The sequence below is a fragment of the Chinchilla lanigera genome, unplaced genomic scaffold, assembly GCF_000276665.1.
Source record: "Chinchilla lanigera isolate Chin_1 unplaced genomic scaffold, ChiLan1.0 scaffold00153, whole genome shotgun sequence".
NCBI classification, from domain to species: Eukaryota; Metazoa; Chordata; class Mammalia; order Rodentia; family Chinchillidae; genus Chinchilla; species Chinchilla lanigera.
Window position 1 is genome coordinate 1,710,141 of NW_004955554.1, and position 14,989 is coordinate 1,725,129.

The window sequence follows — 14,989 nt, forward strand, 5'->3', positions numbered from 1 at the left end:
CCGACGCCCCCGGGAGTCCAGCGCGAACGGAGGCGCGGCCTGCCCGAGCGCGGCCCCTCCGCACGGGTGCGAGGCAGGAGCCACGTGTCCAAAGCGATCGGGAATCGGCTGTTACCGATCTGTATCTGATTGTATTCGTTCTTCATTTTTAATTTTTATTATACTGCTGTAATTTTTGGTGGGGCTGCTTTGCTGTCTTCCTCCGTTCATACATACCCCATATTTTATGCATCCTTTCGCACGTTTTCTTTTACGCTGTGTCTCTGTGCTCTGCGCACTCTCGCTTCTCTCCCTCCCAACGCAGTTAGAGTCAGGGAACCCCTGCTCATTTATGCCCCTCACCTGACCGCTCCTTCCTGCGTTTTATTCATTCTCAGGTTTACTTTTCTCTCCTCGCCATCTTTTCAGGGGTCTCCCGTAAGCTTTTTCTCTAATACTTTTAGCAGTCATGGAATTTTTTTCTCGTCCCCATTTCCCGCTACCAGTTTTGTGCAGTTTTCCCTGTTACCCCTATTTAACAGCAAGAGGATCAAGCCATAACATCAGCATCGAGCCATAACATCCCCAGGACCCGTCGCTCCCCTTCCTCTGCTCCTCTTCCCTCCTCGCGCTGCAGAGCAGAGGCCCTAAAATATCTTTCCCTGTTTCTCCTCTCCTCTTCTCTTCCTGGCTGGCGTTACCCGGGCTTCAGATAACTGACTCTATGCAATTACTGTTCAGCACTTCTTCACCAGCAGGGAAGACAGCCATCGCGCTCAGTGCGAATAACGGCGGCTCAAGGCGGGGCTTGTTAGAATGCTCGCGCGACAGCTGTGCTTTCGTCTCTAGGCTAAGGGAGACCCCCAAACAGGGTTTATTGTATGATGTCCCCGCACTATCCTGATAGACTCCCCTGGAGTGGACTAGCCTGTCACTGCTGCAGTTGACTTGGTCCCGTAGGAATAAGCCTGACTCGGGGCAGTTCAGTGCCACTGAACCTGTCTGCCAGATCCACCATGGCACCCAAGTGGAGGGAAGCACGTGTTCCCAGCACGCAGCTCAGACTCGAGCAGACCCTGCAAGAATGGCTGCAAGCTGGCAGAAGAGGTCTGAGCTTCCCTCAGCCCTGGGGCCTGAGCAGTTAGACCGTGGGAAGGAAGCTGCTGGGAATCACAGGTGCGTGGGGCCCGCTGTGTAAGGGCTCAGTTGCTGACCACGGTGCTGTCCGGCTGAGTTGGAAAGCGCATGCTCACAGCCTCTGAAAACAGGTAATGCTGCAGCTGCGGGCTGCCGAAACTCACTCAAAGATTCAGGGGCAATAAACTGTCAACCTTAAAGATCAAACAGTTCTCTTGACTGGCAAGATACACTGCCTTTCTTCTGACTTCTCAAGGCCTATCATTTTCATGGGCTTTTGCCTCAGTTGTGCCTTCCACTTCCTGTGTTCCTCTGAATTGTGAAGGAGACAATAAATACGGGTGACCCAGAGAATTATCTCCCAGATAGGTCTGACCTCCTGGAAGCCCCAAACCATATTTGCATTGTCGGTATTTAACCCTTTTCCATATGCTCAACTCTAAAATCCAGAGCCTGATCAGCTCCAGGTACACGTGCAGTATCTCCTTGGAATATTTAAGCCGAGTTCCCAGTAGACATCTTACTGGGTTAAGTTTTTGGCTCTTTCTTGATTCATTTAGTAGCATGGGGTTACTTGTTCTTTTATGGCTTCATGTGTTGTTAGGTGTTACTATTGTATGTCTGTTCTTCCGTTGGCTCCGACTGAGCAGGTGTCTAAGTGCCCCCCTTGTCACAGCTCTTTATTTAGTTTCCTCTTTTCAAACCCTGAGACAGTGTCACTAACATACCCTTTGGTTCTTTTCTCAGACACATCCTCTCCTCCTCCCAAGCTCCTCAGTCCACTGCGTTTAGCTCCCTCAAGTCTCTCCTGTCCTCAGGGGCACAATCCCCATCCTCCCCGTCCTGTGCCCTCCACTCTGCCTGTCTTAGCTCCTGTTCCCCCTCCAAGAAGCTCTGATGACCACGTAGCTTGCCCTACCACACAGTGAACATTCTTCTCCAGTATCCCACCCTTGTCCCCATTAAAGGTCCTCTGAAAACCCTCAGTGCTCACCAGAAGTGCTGCAGCGAAATCAGAACCCACACCCATGTTGCCTCTCATCCACCAGCATTCTCCCTGCAGGCCTCCCTCTGAGTGTCTGGATCTCCTCGTCCATCCTCACCTACCTCACATCAGAGCAACCACAGATGACACCCGGTCATAGTGAGCACAGAGAACAGAAGGGGAACTCAAGGACTCACGCAGAAGCTCCGCAGGATAGAATCTGTGGATGCGGTTATAACCACAGCCGTTCCTCCAGCAAAACACAGGGGCAGAGTCAAAGTCACTTAACATAAATAGCAGAAGGGGTAATCACTAACACTGGCCATACAAAGCTGGAAATTATTTATGGGGAGACAAGAGCCTACTACAGATCTCCTATAAGCCACAAACTGTCCTCGCTTCTCTAGTCCCCAGCTTGGACTAACCCCCCAAACATAGAAGGAAATAAAAGAGGGAGCCATACATAATTTTAAAGGCCTCAATATGCTTAACAGTTGTCTCTGTTATCCCTGTCCAGAGATAGAACATACCCTTAACATCAGCAGGATGCTTTGACCCTTCCTGTTGCCTCTTTCCCACACCACAGAGCAGAGGACTGAACCCTCACAACGAGCAGTGAAACTCACAGAAGTAGAGCAGCCACCAACTCCTAAAGTCCAGGACCCAGCCGGATCACTGCTGGATTCTACAGAACCTTTCAGGATGTTACATCACCAAATGCTTCAAGCTCTTCAGAGAAACTGAGAAGGACAATGTGCTCCCCAATTCACTTATCTGAGTCAGTACAGTATTATCCTGATCCCAAAACCAGATAAATACACGTATAAAAGAGAACTGTAGGCCAGTACCCTTAATGAACATAAATGCAGACTCCTCAACAAGATTTTAGCAAATAGAATGCAGCACATTATCAAGAAGATGATGCATCATGGTCAAGTGGGTTTCATCCAGAGATGCAAGGGTGGTTCAACATGTGTAAATCAATAAATGTCATACATCACATAAACAAGAGCAAGGTGCAAACCACATAATCATAATAATAGATGCAGAAAAGGGTTTTGACCAAATTTCACATCACATCATGAAAACATTTCTGAGGATAACAGGCATTGAAGGACTACACTGAAATATGGCAAAGTCTGTTTATGACAAACCCACACCCAGCATCATGCTACGTGGGAAAAGCATAAAGACATCCCACCTAAACTGAGAAACAAGACAACGATGTTCACTATCACCTCTTCTATTCAATAGTACTTGAGAAACATTAGCCAGAGCAATTTGGCAAGAGAAAGGAAGAAAAGGAATACAGATAGGAAAGGAAGAACTCAAATTATCATTATTTGCAGATGACATGACGCTCTACATAGAAGACCCAAGAGTGCCACCAAAACCACTTAGAATAACCAGCTCCAGCAAAGAAGCAGGACATAACAGCAACACAGAAAAATCATTGGCATTTATATATGCCAACAATGAGTGGGATGAGGAGAAATTTATGAAAGTAGTACCATTCACAATAGCTCCAAGAAAAAGGAAATATCTGGAAATTAACCTATTCAAGGAAGTAAAAGAACTCTAAAATAAAACTACAGTACTCTGGAAAAGGAGACTGAAGAGAACATCATAAAATAGGTAACCCCTGCCCCTGAATAGGGAGAACTGATATTGTCAAAACAGCTATACTTCCAAAACCTGACTTCAATCCATGCTACAAAGAAATAGTGGTAAGAAGGACAAAAACCAATGCATCATGGATCCATGGAACATAACTGAGGATAGAGAAACCTGCCCTGATAAAGTCGGCTGTTTGATCTTTGACAAATGGGCAAAGGTTTATGTTGGAGGAAAGATAGCCTGTTCAGAACTCAAAACATAGGAAAAGAAGGTGTCTCTAGGTGTCTTCACCAAAGAGTTGAAGTCATCATAGCACAGTGATACATGCATACTAAGATTTATAGCAGCTAACTCCTGGCAGTAGCTTGTATACCCATCAACAGACTAGTTAATGAAAGTGTGGTATCTATATATAGTGAAAATAATGGCATACTGCTCAGCTGTAAAGAATGATAAACTTGAGACATTTGTAGGAAAATGGATTCACCTGGAAAATATAATGTTGAGTGAAATAAACCAGACATAGGGGGCTGGGGATGTAGCTCAGTGGCACAGCACCTGTCTGGCAAATGCAAGGTTGTGAGTTCGGTTCCTGGTACCAGAAAAAAACAAAACAAAACAAAACCCAGATATAGAAGCATAAATATCATATGGTACCCTCATTTGAGTGAGACAAAGTACAAACAAAGAGCATGTGAAGGATGGATAGAAAGGGACAAGGCTGGATCTCTTGCAATAGGGAAGGGGCCCAAGGGAACAAGGATGAGTGTTGAGGAGGGGAGGGGGAAGTGAGAGGCATAAAGATGTACAATGTATAGGAACCTAGCAACCCCAATTAATGTACACACTGTAAGCCATAACATGAGCTAAGACAACATCAGCAAGGATGAGGAAGGGGAGAGGGATCAGAGGTGAAGGGGATTAAACAGGGAAACCGCTGTGGTGTGGACATGTGACCACTCCTCGAGGTGATCGTGAACTGCAGGAGTTGCAGACATGTACTAATAGAAAAACAAATTTGCAAAAAGGAAATTGCATTGTGAACAGCTCCGGCAGACAAGGTGGTCATGATCACCGAATAACCAACTGTCAGGAGGTGCCGCTGTCCTGCGACCTCTCAGTGGCCCTTTCCTCACAGCCAAATAATTGCAGCTCACACCACAGAAAGGAAAATAACTCAAAGCACTACATCTAGGTAATGGAAAAACAAATTTTGCATTTAATGTAGAGTGGGAACATTAAACATTACTTTGGATGTCTCTGAATCTTCTGACAGTGGCTACATGATACTAACCAGGCAGGAATAAGAGACTTGGAAAAATATACACACACACTTCGCTCTCTGCGTTTCCTTTGGTTTTGCAGTGCTGGGGATGGAACCTGGCCCCTCACACGTGCAGGACACAGCCCTACCTCCAGCCCCTCCCACCTGACCCTCACCACTATCAGGTAACCCTCAACATTTTTCTCCCTTTAATCTACATCAAAGGACTAGCTTCATAGGTGAATACTTCTGTTCGTTTTTTTGGTACAGAACAATTAGAATTCTATTTGTGATACTCTAGGATCATCTTCATTAACTATCTTTTTATTTCATCTTCATTTTAAATTTTACATACAGGTTTCATTTTCAACCTTGCCGACACCTCCATTGTTATTTTTATGATATACAAGCATTGTACTGATAATGTTGCTGGATGTGGAACAATGAGAACCTCTGGGGACTTAGTGTAATTCTCTCTTAAATCCAATTAATTTGTTTCCTCTTAACCAGTTCAGCCCCTTTTAGTCCTCAATACAGTACTGACTGGAAATTGTCAGAATTGCCTGTGGTGAAAATATATATTTTTTGAAACTCTGACTTTTAGCAAAAAAAGAGAGAAAAGATTCCCAACAAAAATAAATAAGTTAAGTAAGAGAAGATGAGATAGGAAATAGTAAACAAATGTATACCAAAAGATGACGGCCAGGGATATAGCTCAGTGGCATAGTGCCTGCCTGGCAAGTGCAAGGTCCTGAGTTTGATTTCCAGAACAAAAAATAAAGAACATTGGTAGTGGAACTGTGAAGGCTTTTATTTTTGTTTGTGCAAATAATATGGTTGAATCACCCAAAAACTCTAAGTGCCAGAGAAAAAGTGTTCCGTTGACTCTGCTTACCTGGGAAAAAACAAGATGACTTTATTTTAAGTTTAAAATGAGGTAAAACAGAACAAAAACCCTAAATATAGCCAACTCTGATATTGTCACTTGTGTAATTTACTTTCCATATACTACTCTTCACACAAAGTGTTATATAAAAAGTAAGATCAGAGGCTGGGGATTTAGCTCAGCTGCACAGCGCCTGCCTGGCAAGTGCAAGGTCGTGAGTTCGATTCCTGATACCGGAAAAAAAAAGCAAAAATACAAACAAACAAACAAAAAAATATCATTAACACATATTATAAAGACTATTTTGCACCCAAGACACTAACCCCTTAAAGTTTTGAAAGAGAAATTTTTGGCAAGCTCAGAAGTATATATAAACTCATAGATTTAATATCATAGAAAATAAATGATTTTAAGAAATCAAGCTGTTGTAATTATGAATGACACGGAGTGCCTACATACACTAGGTTCCTGAAATATGTATAAAATCACAACTTCCACTTTATTACATTACATATATTTGGAAAACCACATTATGATTTCAGCTATATTTGAATATTTATCTTAAAACTATTTGTTGTCATGAAAGATCACACATGTTCTTTTATGTAAAAGCTAATCTTAAAAACATTTCTTAAATATTCATTGAATCACTAAATACAGGCCTATGTTGTGTTCAAAATCAGCATAATTTTCTCTGTCTTGAAAGGAAATTTTAAGTGAAATAAATGGAAAAACTGATAGTGGTTAATGCTTCATTATAATATTCTACCGTGTTATTACCTAACAAGTCAGTATTAACTTCCCTGTGATTTGAAAAGGCATAACTATTGTTCGGAGGTAGTATTTCTAGTGCATTTCTCAATGATGTCTGTTATTTCTGACTCCCGGTGTCTTTAGTATATGTGTTTGTGTTCTTAGCTCACACTGTGCCTATGAGAAAATTTTAGTGCTGACTCTGATGGCACCCAGAAGCACACAAACCATTCACACTCACTTTTCAGTGTTCTCTAGGAAAGTATTAATGCCTAGTGAGGAAGCATATTATAGGTTTTAAGCACTCTCTAAATACTGAATATTAGGAAACCCTCAAAGTTTTTACCGAGTCCATATTTTTGTTTCTCAGCACAGACAATATAAAATCATGTGTCAGTATCCATGCTCAGACTTGTCTTCGTATGCGGTTACCTCCACCTGTGGTAATGGTAAATGGTAATGGTAGAAAAATGGTAATTTTCTCTTAGTGGATAACTATTGAGGATATGTAGATGTGTGCAGATGTGTTGGTATTATTTATGAAATCTCAAATTATGATGGAAAATAATTTTTCCTCATATATAAACTGTACATGAACTCAGAAAGCAGGCATTCAGTAAAGGCAATAAGACAATCAAGTTTTGGCATTGCTGGTCTCCTCTTAACCTTGAGTTTTCTGGTCCCTTTGTGCAATGAATTATGAATGTTAATGAGAAAGGATGAGACAAGCTCCCTTACTTCTGAACTGCTTTAACTCTGACACTAAATAATGTTCTCAACTTTTGTGTGATACAATGCAGCCTCTGTTGAAGATAATTAAAATGTTAAAAAATGATCCAGTTAATAATGTAGAAGTTCCATGCGGGGTTATAAAATTGCATCTATTTTGATATCCCCACTGTCTGCTCCTTTAGGAATAGAGAACACACTACACAAGCAGATGTATGAGAATGCCTTCAATTCTCTGCGAGTGATTTATTGGTTAGGAAGTGGTCTCTTTAATTCAAAATTTCCCTCTAGTACAGATTGATATTCAGAAATCTCCCACTGTTCATTAGGCTGTGATTAATATTTACGAGGCTCTCAACTTTCATGCCTGCTTAGTATAATAAAATTCTGCCCGTACTAGGCCTGACATAATTTGTCTAGTATTTGTCAGAATATGTATAAGAAGTTGCAAAACAAGAGATTAAAGAGAGTTAAAAGTTACCCTCAAAATCACTTCTTTTACTAGAAAATTATTGTCACTGGAAAAGTGTGTTCTCACAGCACGGCAGTGTGTGATTTGTCAGATTTGGTGTGAAGAGTTACAGCAGTTTTTTTCTTCAATTTTTTTCTGAATCAATGAAGTTTATTATAAAGGCTTAACTTTAATTGCTACTTTTATGTTTTAAAGAGTGGTAATGTGTCGCATGCAGAGTTGTTTTAGATGAAGTAATGTCTTTGGTGCAGGCTAACTTGTTTTCTCGTTCACTTTTCCAGTGTAATAGACCTGTAAATCCGACCTTCAACGAAGTCCTTGACTCCACAGCTTTCAATTTCCTCATCAGCAGGAAGAGGATAAAAGTATTACCTGCTTAGAGGACGACAGTAAATGGCCATGGATTATCAAATACAAAACTGCTAGTTCTTTACAACTAAATAAGTATTATTTTCTCTTACAAATCACATAAAATAATTTATTTAGGAAAACACACTATTATAATTCATGGATAAGAAAACCAAGAAAAAACCTATTGTCAACTGTTCTGTGTAGGTGGCGTTTCTTCAGGTTCAAATGAACATACAGTGGTCCCCAAATGCAGTGCTGTGCTGAGACCCGCTGTGTCCCCAGGGTTCATGTGCTGGAGACCTGGTCCTCAGTTTAGTGGTGTAGACTGCCAGAGCCAGGGTCTGTGGCAAGACTGCGTCCTCAGAAGTGCAGCCAGCTCAGCCTCCGCTTCTGTCTCCTCATGCCCTCTCCTCCTTCAGTGGCACCCCAGCCACTGGAACACTGCCCACCAGGAGGCACTGACCAGAGGCCTAGCAAGGGGACTCTGACCTTGGACTTTCAGCTTCCGAGGATGTGAGCTGCATAAGCCTATTTTCCTTATAGAGTGAGCCTATTCAGCTACTTCATTGTAGTAACAGGAAAGGGACCAATATTCATGACTGCACTTTTCCACGGTGGACACAAAAGAGATCACGATGACCGTAGGACAGGGTGCACTGGCAGACCTGGGCTCTGCACAGATGATGGCTTACACAGCATTGTCTTACACATCATGGAAAAATTTGTGGGTGAATTTTGGACCAGAACATATAAGGTTCAAAGAGTTTTAGCCAGCGTTTATACTTGGTCACTCAGGGGCCTTGCAAAGGAGCTATTTGCCAGAGAAAGGAAAAGAACAGTGGTTTAGGGAGAGCATGGCTGAAATGCTCTGAAGCCTGACAAAGCCAGTCTTTCCACACACGTCAGTGGGTGGGCAGGGAAGTAGTGGGTGGAGGTCGGGTGATTCGAGCTGGACACCGGTACTGGCAGAAAAACCAACGTCACTCCCACCCATATCTATAAGACAAGCGTATCTCAAAACGTCTTCAGTGTTCCAGTTATTGAAACTATATCTGTTAGATAAAATTCCAGGACAAAAAAATACTTACACAACCCCAGGAATTACTTGTTTGGAGATTTCTAGCTATAAAACCTACACTGAAAATACGATCAAGAGGCTGGTACATTACAAATAGGAGAAGACTGTATTATCAATATTTTGTTTCTCTAATTAGATTATAGTCTTCCTTTGGAAAGAAATGCTAAACAGATAAGAAATTACAATCAAAGCTTCCTCACGTGACTAACGTGTAAACCTACATGCACAGCATACCATGCCAATGACTTCTTCCAATTAATTACAAAAGACACAGAATATTCATGTATATAAACCATAAAACTGCCGTGAGCCATCATTCACCAGTTTTATGAATTCTTTTTTATTTAGTTGTTTTTGTTATCCCAGACTGATCCTTGTAAAAATAAATACTGAATTCTCCTCATACCTATGTACCAGTAGATTTAGTTTTTATCTGAACTTTACATAAATAACTCAGGAAAGCACACATCTTCATAAAGAGAGGTCACATTCACACTCGGAGAGGTAAAGCACAGGAAACTAGAACTGCTCTATTTGGTGAAGATTTACAAGGATAGTAAGGATAGTCCCTGAGTAATCTAAATGCCTAGAATTGTTTGTGAAATTACAGCACTCTGAAGTTTTCTGTTTTCAAGATGCGGGCTGAAAAACTAAAGTGAACATGACGTCATCTGATCTAAGTATAATACACAAATTTTACATTAAAACTAGCTACAATTTTTCTTTCCTATCTTTCATTTTTAGAATTTTTTTCATTAAAAGAGAAGTAGAATATATCTCTGAACACTGAATTCCCTATTTTCTTTCTTCCCTTCCATCAAACTGTTGTGAGCCGTAAGGAGTCTGATTCTTCCAGGGAGAAATTAAGAAATAAATGCATAATTTAATTAAAGAATATTCAGAGTTTCTAAAGGCTGATTTCAAGTAATTCAGAGGAGAAATGAGATTTATTAAGGATTCCGCACGTGCCACATACTCTGCAGAAAATATTTCAACTATTGAAGTCCGCTACTTCTTCCAGCGCTTAGGATGTAGGACACGAGCCGACACTCCCGCAGGAGGAGGTGGAAGCCAACCGCTACCGACCGCGTGGTCCTGCAGCGGGCTAGGGCGGGAGAAGGAGGCACCCTGGGCGCGGAGTAAGAAGAGGGAGGAGGGACTCCAAAGTAAAGGGAATCCGCTACCCAATCAGAGCCATTCCCAGTTTCTGTTTCTCACCTGCGAGAAGGAGGGCGGGTGGGGCTCTGAGCGCGGGGCCCAGGGACTGCGCCCCGAGGAAGAGGGGGACGGACGCGCCTCCGCACCCCGCACGCGGCCTGCAGGGCGCTTGGAGGAGGCCGGGGCCTGGGCACGCCAGTGCGTCTCAAAGGGGGGGCGAAGGATCTGGACAGACGAAGAAAGCGGCCGCTGCCCGCGGATAAACTGGCTGCGAGGCTGGAGCCGGGCAAGGCAGGGCCTGGGGGTGCTCTGTGCACACAGCCAAGAGCTTCGAGTCACTAAGTCCGCGCCTCCCACAAACCAGCAGGTAAGACCGGGCGGTGGGGTCTTCGCACCGCCTGGCCTCTCTCTGCCAAGCTGCAGGGCCGCCAAGAGCTAGCTGCGAGGGCCGCACGGGGAGAGGCGCCCCTGCCTCGGCCTCCTCTCTGAGCTCAGCCACCGACAAACACATGAGCACTGCCACGAAAGCTGCTGAGCGCGGGGAGTGTGGCAGACCACTCGGATTCCCACGGATAGCTTCGGCCGTAAAACAGTTAACTAGCGCACACAGAACAAGAACTTGGCTTTAAAATGTCATGTTGATAAGAAAACAACTGAGCCGTAGTGTGATGTGTACACGATACTGCCATTTACACAGATGAGAAACAGTAATACAAAAACCCAACATCCAGTTTGTAAGAACAATACAAAGAAAAAAGCCCAGCGCAGGTCACAGCACATAGAAAAGGGGAAATAAATCTAGCGTTAGGAGGAAGGATTGAAATGCAAAGTGGAATAAAAGGAATTAATACGTTAGTGGAAAAGCAGACTTGCACAAATTAGTCGTTGTTTTGTGCTGGGAGTTCGGAGCGACTGGAGCCATCACACCTTCGCTCCTGCCTGGGCCGGGACAGCAGCCTCGCGTTCACGGTTACAGGGCGGTGGGAACCCGAACACAGGGTCTAGGCGCTATCTCCACGCATGCCTCTGCATGCAGGCCTTAAGCATGTGCATTTCCTACCCAGTCAGCACTGCTTGTTTTAGGGACCAAGCACAAGGGAAAACTATTAGGTAGCATTTTCACTGAAAAGTAGAAGTAAGAGTATGCAAGTACACAGAGATATATGCACACAGGAATTTAACAATATAAGGATGTTCCACCAAAGCAGAAAATACCAAAAAGTGCTTATATCTCATGTTCACAGGGAACAATATTTAGATGCAAGGACAGTGAGAGAAACCACTAACGGAGTGAAGAGACAACCCACAACGTGGGAGAAAATGTTTGCCAGCTGTTCCTCAGACAAAGGCTTACTATCGAGAACATATAAAGAACTAAAAATAATCAGACCTCCCAAATTCAAAGACTGAATCAAAAAATGTGCATCTGAAATGAACACACATTTCTCAGATGAAGAAATACAAACAGCAACTAAATATAGGAACAAATCTTCAACATCACTGGTCATTGGAGAGATGCAAATTAAAACAACCCTGAGATTCCATCTTACCCCAGAAAGAATGGCTATCATCAAGAAATAAACCAGTAATAAATGCTGTCAGGGCTGTGGGGAAAAAGGAATGCTTCTCCACTGTTGGTGGGAGTGTAGCATGGTGCAACCACCACGGAAATCAGTGTGGAGATTCCTCACAAAACTATGACTAGAGGTTCCATTTGACCCACCTATTCCCCTTCTGGGTATCTTCCCAAAAGAATTGAAAACATTGTGTACCACAGTGATAGATGTACACCCATGTTTATAGCAGCACAATTAGTAATAGGTAGATCTTGGAAACAACCCAAATGCCCTTCAACCAAAGAGTGAATAAAAAGATGTGGTGTTTTTATACAATGGAGTACTACTAAACCATAAAGAAGGATAAATTGGAGACTTGTATGGGTAAAAGGGTGCAATTTGAGACCATAGTCATAAGTGAAATAAACCAGATGCACATGTGCAAACATCATATTTTCTCCTTATTGTGGGAAGCTGAAAGAGTAGATAATATCCAAAGTACGGAGTAGATATTGTAAAATGGGAAGAAACTGTTCAAAAGGAAAGAGAAACTGGGATGGGGAAAGGAGAAAAGAAGGAAAGGAAAAGCAATATATATATAATAGTTAAGATAGTTATACTACTAATTTCTCTTAGTTCATTGAAAAGAAAGGTTTGTGCTAATAATATTTGGACAATTAAACACCTTATACTCTGTGATGACACTTCACTTCCTGGTTAACTATTCTGAGGAAATAATGATGATGAATACGGATAGTTTTATGCACAAATGCATTCTAACCTTTATATGTATGTACCATAGAAAATATTTATAAGTAATTTAAAACCCAAGCCTAAGTGAATATTTATGTAAATGCTGACAGAGCCACTTGGTGCAATAGGATACACATGTTAAAAGTGTATTTATAGAATACTGATTTTGGACTTATGATCATACAATGAAGTCATGTGAAAATAGCCCAATTTTATGTAAATGATACAATTAAAACTTTAAAAATAAAATAAACTCTGACTGAAAAGATAAATGCTCGAAGTTTAGCTGTGGACCTGTTGAGAAGCCAAATTAAGCTTGTTTTGTTATATTTTGCTCTAAGTTTGCAATATTTATTCAATGAGCACAGTGTACTTCCGTAAGAAATAAAATATAGAGACATACATTGATGATCAATGTATAGACAGAAATGTAGAAGTATATCAGTTCTAAATAAACATCAGAGAGCCATCACAATAAATGCAGGTCCTCATTTTAATCTTGAATATGCATTTCTATGTACATGTGCAGCCTGGAATTAATGTTTTAATAAAAAGATTTATCCATGTAAAGACTTATCTTAGAGACAGAGAATGAAGTATTTTTAAAAAACAGAATACCTTTGAACATTTCATTAAAAGAAAAGGATTTGTAAATAAAAAATGACTTCTCCCATACACGAATCAATCAAAGAGATGATAAATGATAAGTGGACAGGACATGTAAGAAAGAATATAACTGGCAATTCTAACAGAGGATCAATAAGAAATGTTCTCATCTCTAATACAAACAATTTTCATAGTAAAATGAAACTAAAACTACAACTTTGCTGGAGAAACAGACTTCAAGCTGTGGATCCAGTAGACAGTGGTGTACCCAGGAGACACCTCCATGGTACAAGTGGAAATGAATGCTTTCTACTCTCAGGAGAGCTCTCCACGGTGTTCCTCAGATTGTCTTTCTGGTTCCTGAAACTCAAAATGTGTCGGAAGAGAATCCCTATGTAGAGAACCCTCGGTCCCTTTAACAATGGTCTTATCAGCACAAACAGTGAGGGCCCAACAAGATGGCCATCTCAAAGTGTGAAGAGAGAAATCTCTGAACCACAAATTGAGTATTCCACAAATTGTCCTTACAAGCTAAGGAAAAAAGAAGGCATCTCCAGATTTTAAAAATGGAGAATTCATGCTCCTAGACTCAGCATTTGAGAAATTCTTCAGTCTATATTTTAGGTTGAAATGAAAACACTAAGAATTTAGACAAAAATCCTAGATAAACACAAACTCTCTGTGTTCACATAGTTTGTAGAAATTGATACAAATATATAAAAACATTTTTATGTACCATAGCAAATATTTATAAGTAATTTAAAATCCAAGCCTAAGTGTATTTATGTAAATGCTGACAGAGCCATTTGGTGCAATAGAATAAAATACTGATTTTGGATTTATGATCGTACAATGAAGTCGTGTGAAAATAGCCCAATTTTATGTAAATGCATTCTGCTCTCCAGAGAGCACTCCACAGGGTTCGTCAGATTGTCTTTCTAGTTCTCTAAACTCAAAGTGTGTCAGAAGAGAATGCCTATGTAGAGAATAGAAAGAAAATGAAAAGGTTAATATTATTGTAACTCTTCTTTAATTTCCTGTGAGACTTAAAGAGTTAAAGGGTGTGGCATTATGAAATAATGATTGATCCACGCTGCTCAGAACACACATAGGAAGATGCCATTTCTGTGAATTCAGTACAAAGGACAGAGTAACATCAGAACTGGTCTTTGTATGCCACTGAAATTCAAGAGGGATTGACACTGAGTGGTTTTAAGTAAAAGATATTAATTCTAATTCTAAAGGCAGCTATAAATTAAATAATTCATTGTGTATTGATAAGAAAATTAGTAGGATATCAACACTGTTCACTACAAAAATACAATTAAGATGAAAACAGTGATGGAGGAAACAAGGAACAAAAACGATAGAGGGCAGATGGAAAATATTAAATAAAAATGGATTTAAAATTCCAATTAAAACAGGCTCTGTGACACATGCCTGTAATTCCAGCACTCAGGAGGCTGAGGCAGGAGGATCACTGTGAGTTCAAGGCCAGCCTAAGTTACATAGCCAAACCTAGTCTCGAAAAACCAAAAACAAATCCAATTAAGGACAAATATGGGGGCTGGGGATTTAGCTCAGCGGCAAAGTGCCTGCCTGGCAAGTGCAAGGTCGTGAGTTCGGTTCCCGGTACCGGAGAAAAACAAAAAAAAAAAAAAAAAA

At 41.3% G+C, this 14,989-nt stretch overlaps 1 protein-coding gene across 1 annotated transcript in view; it reads right to left on the minus strand.

Annotated features, from left to right (window-relative positions):
* The window catches only part of Fstl5 (follistatin-like 5), a gene marked incomplete in the record, with an annotated part of 716,744 nt that overhangs the window by 2,543 nt on the left and 699,212 nt on the right, over positions 1-14,989 (minus strand).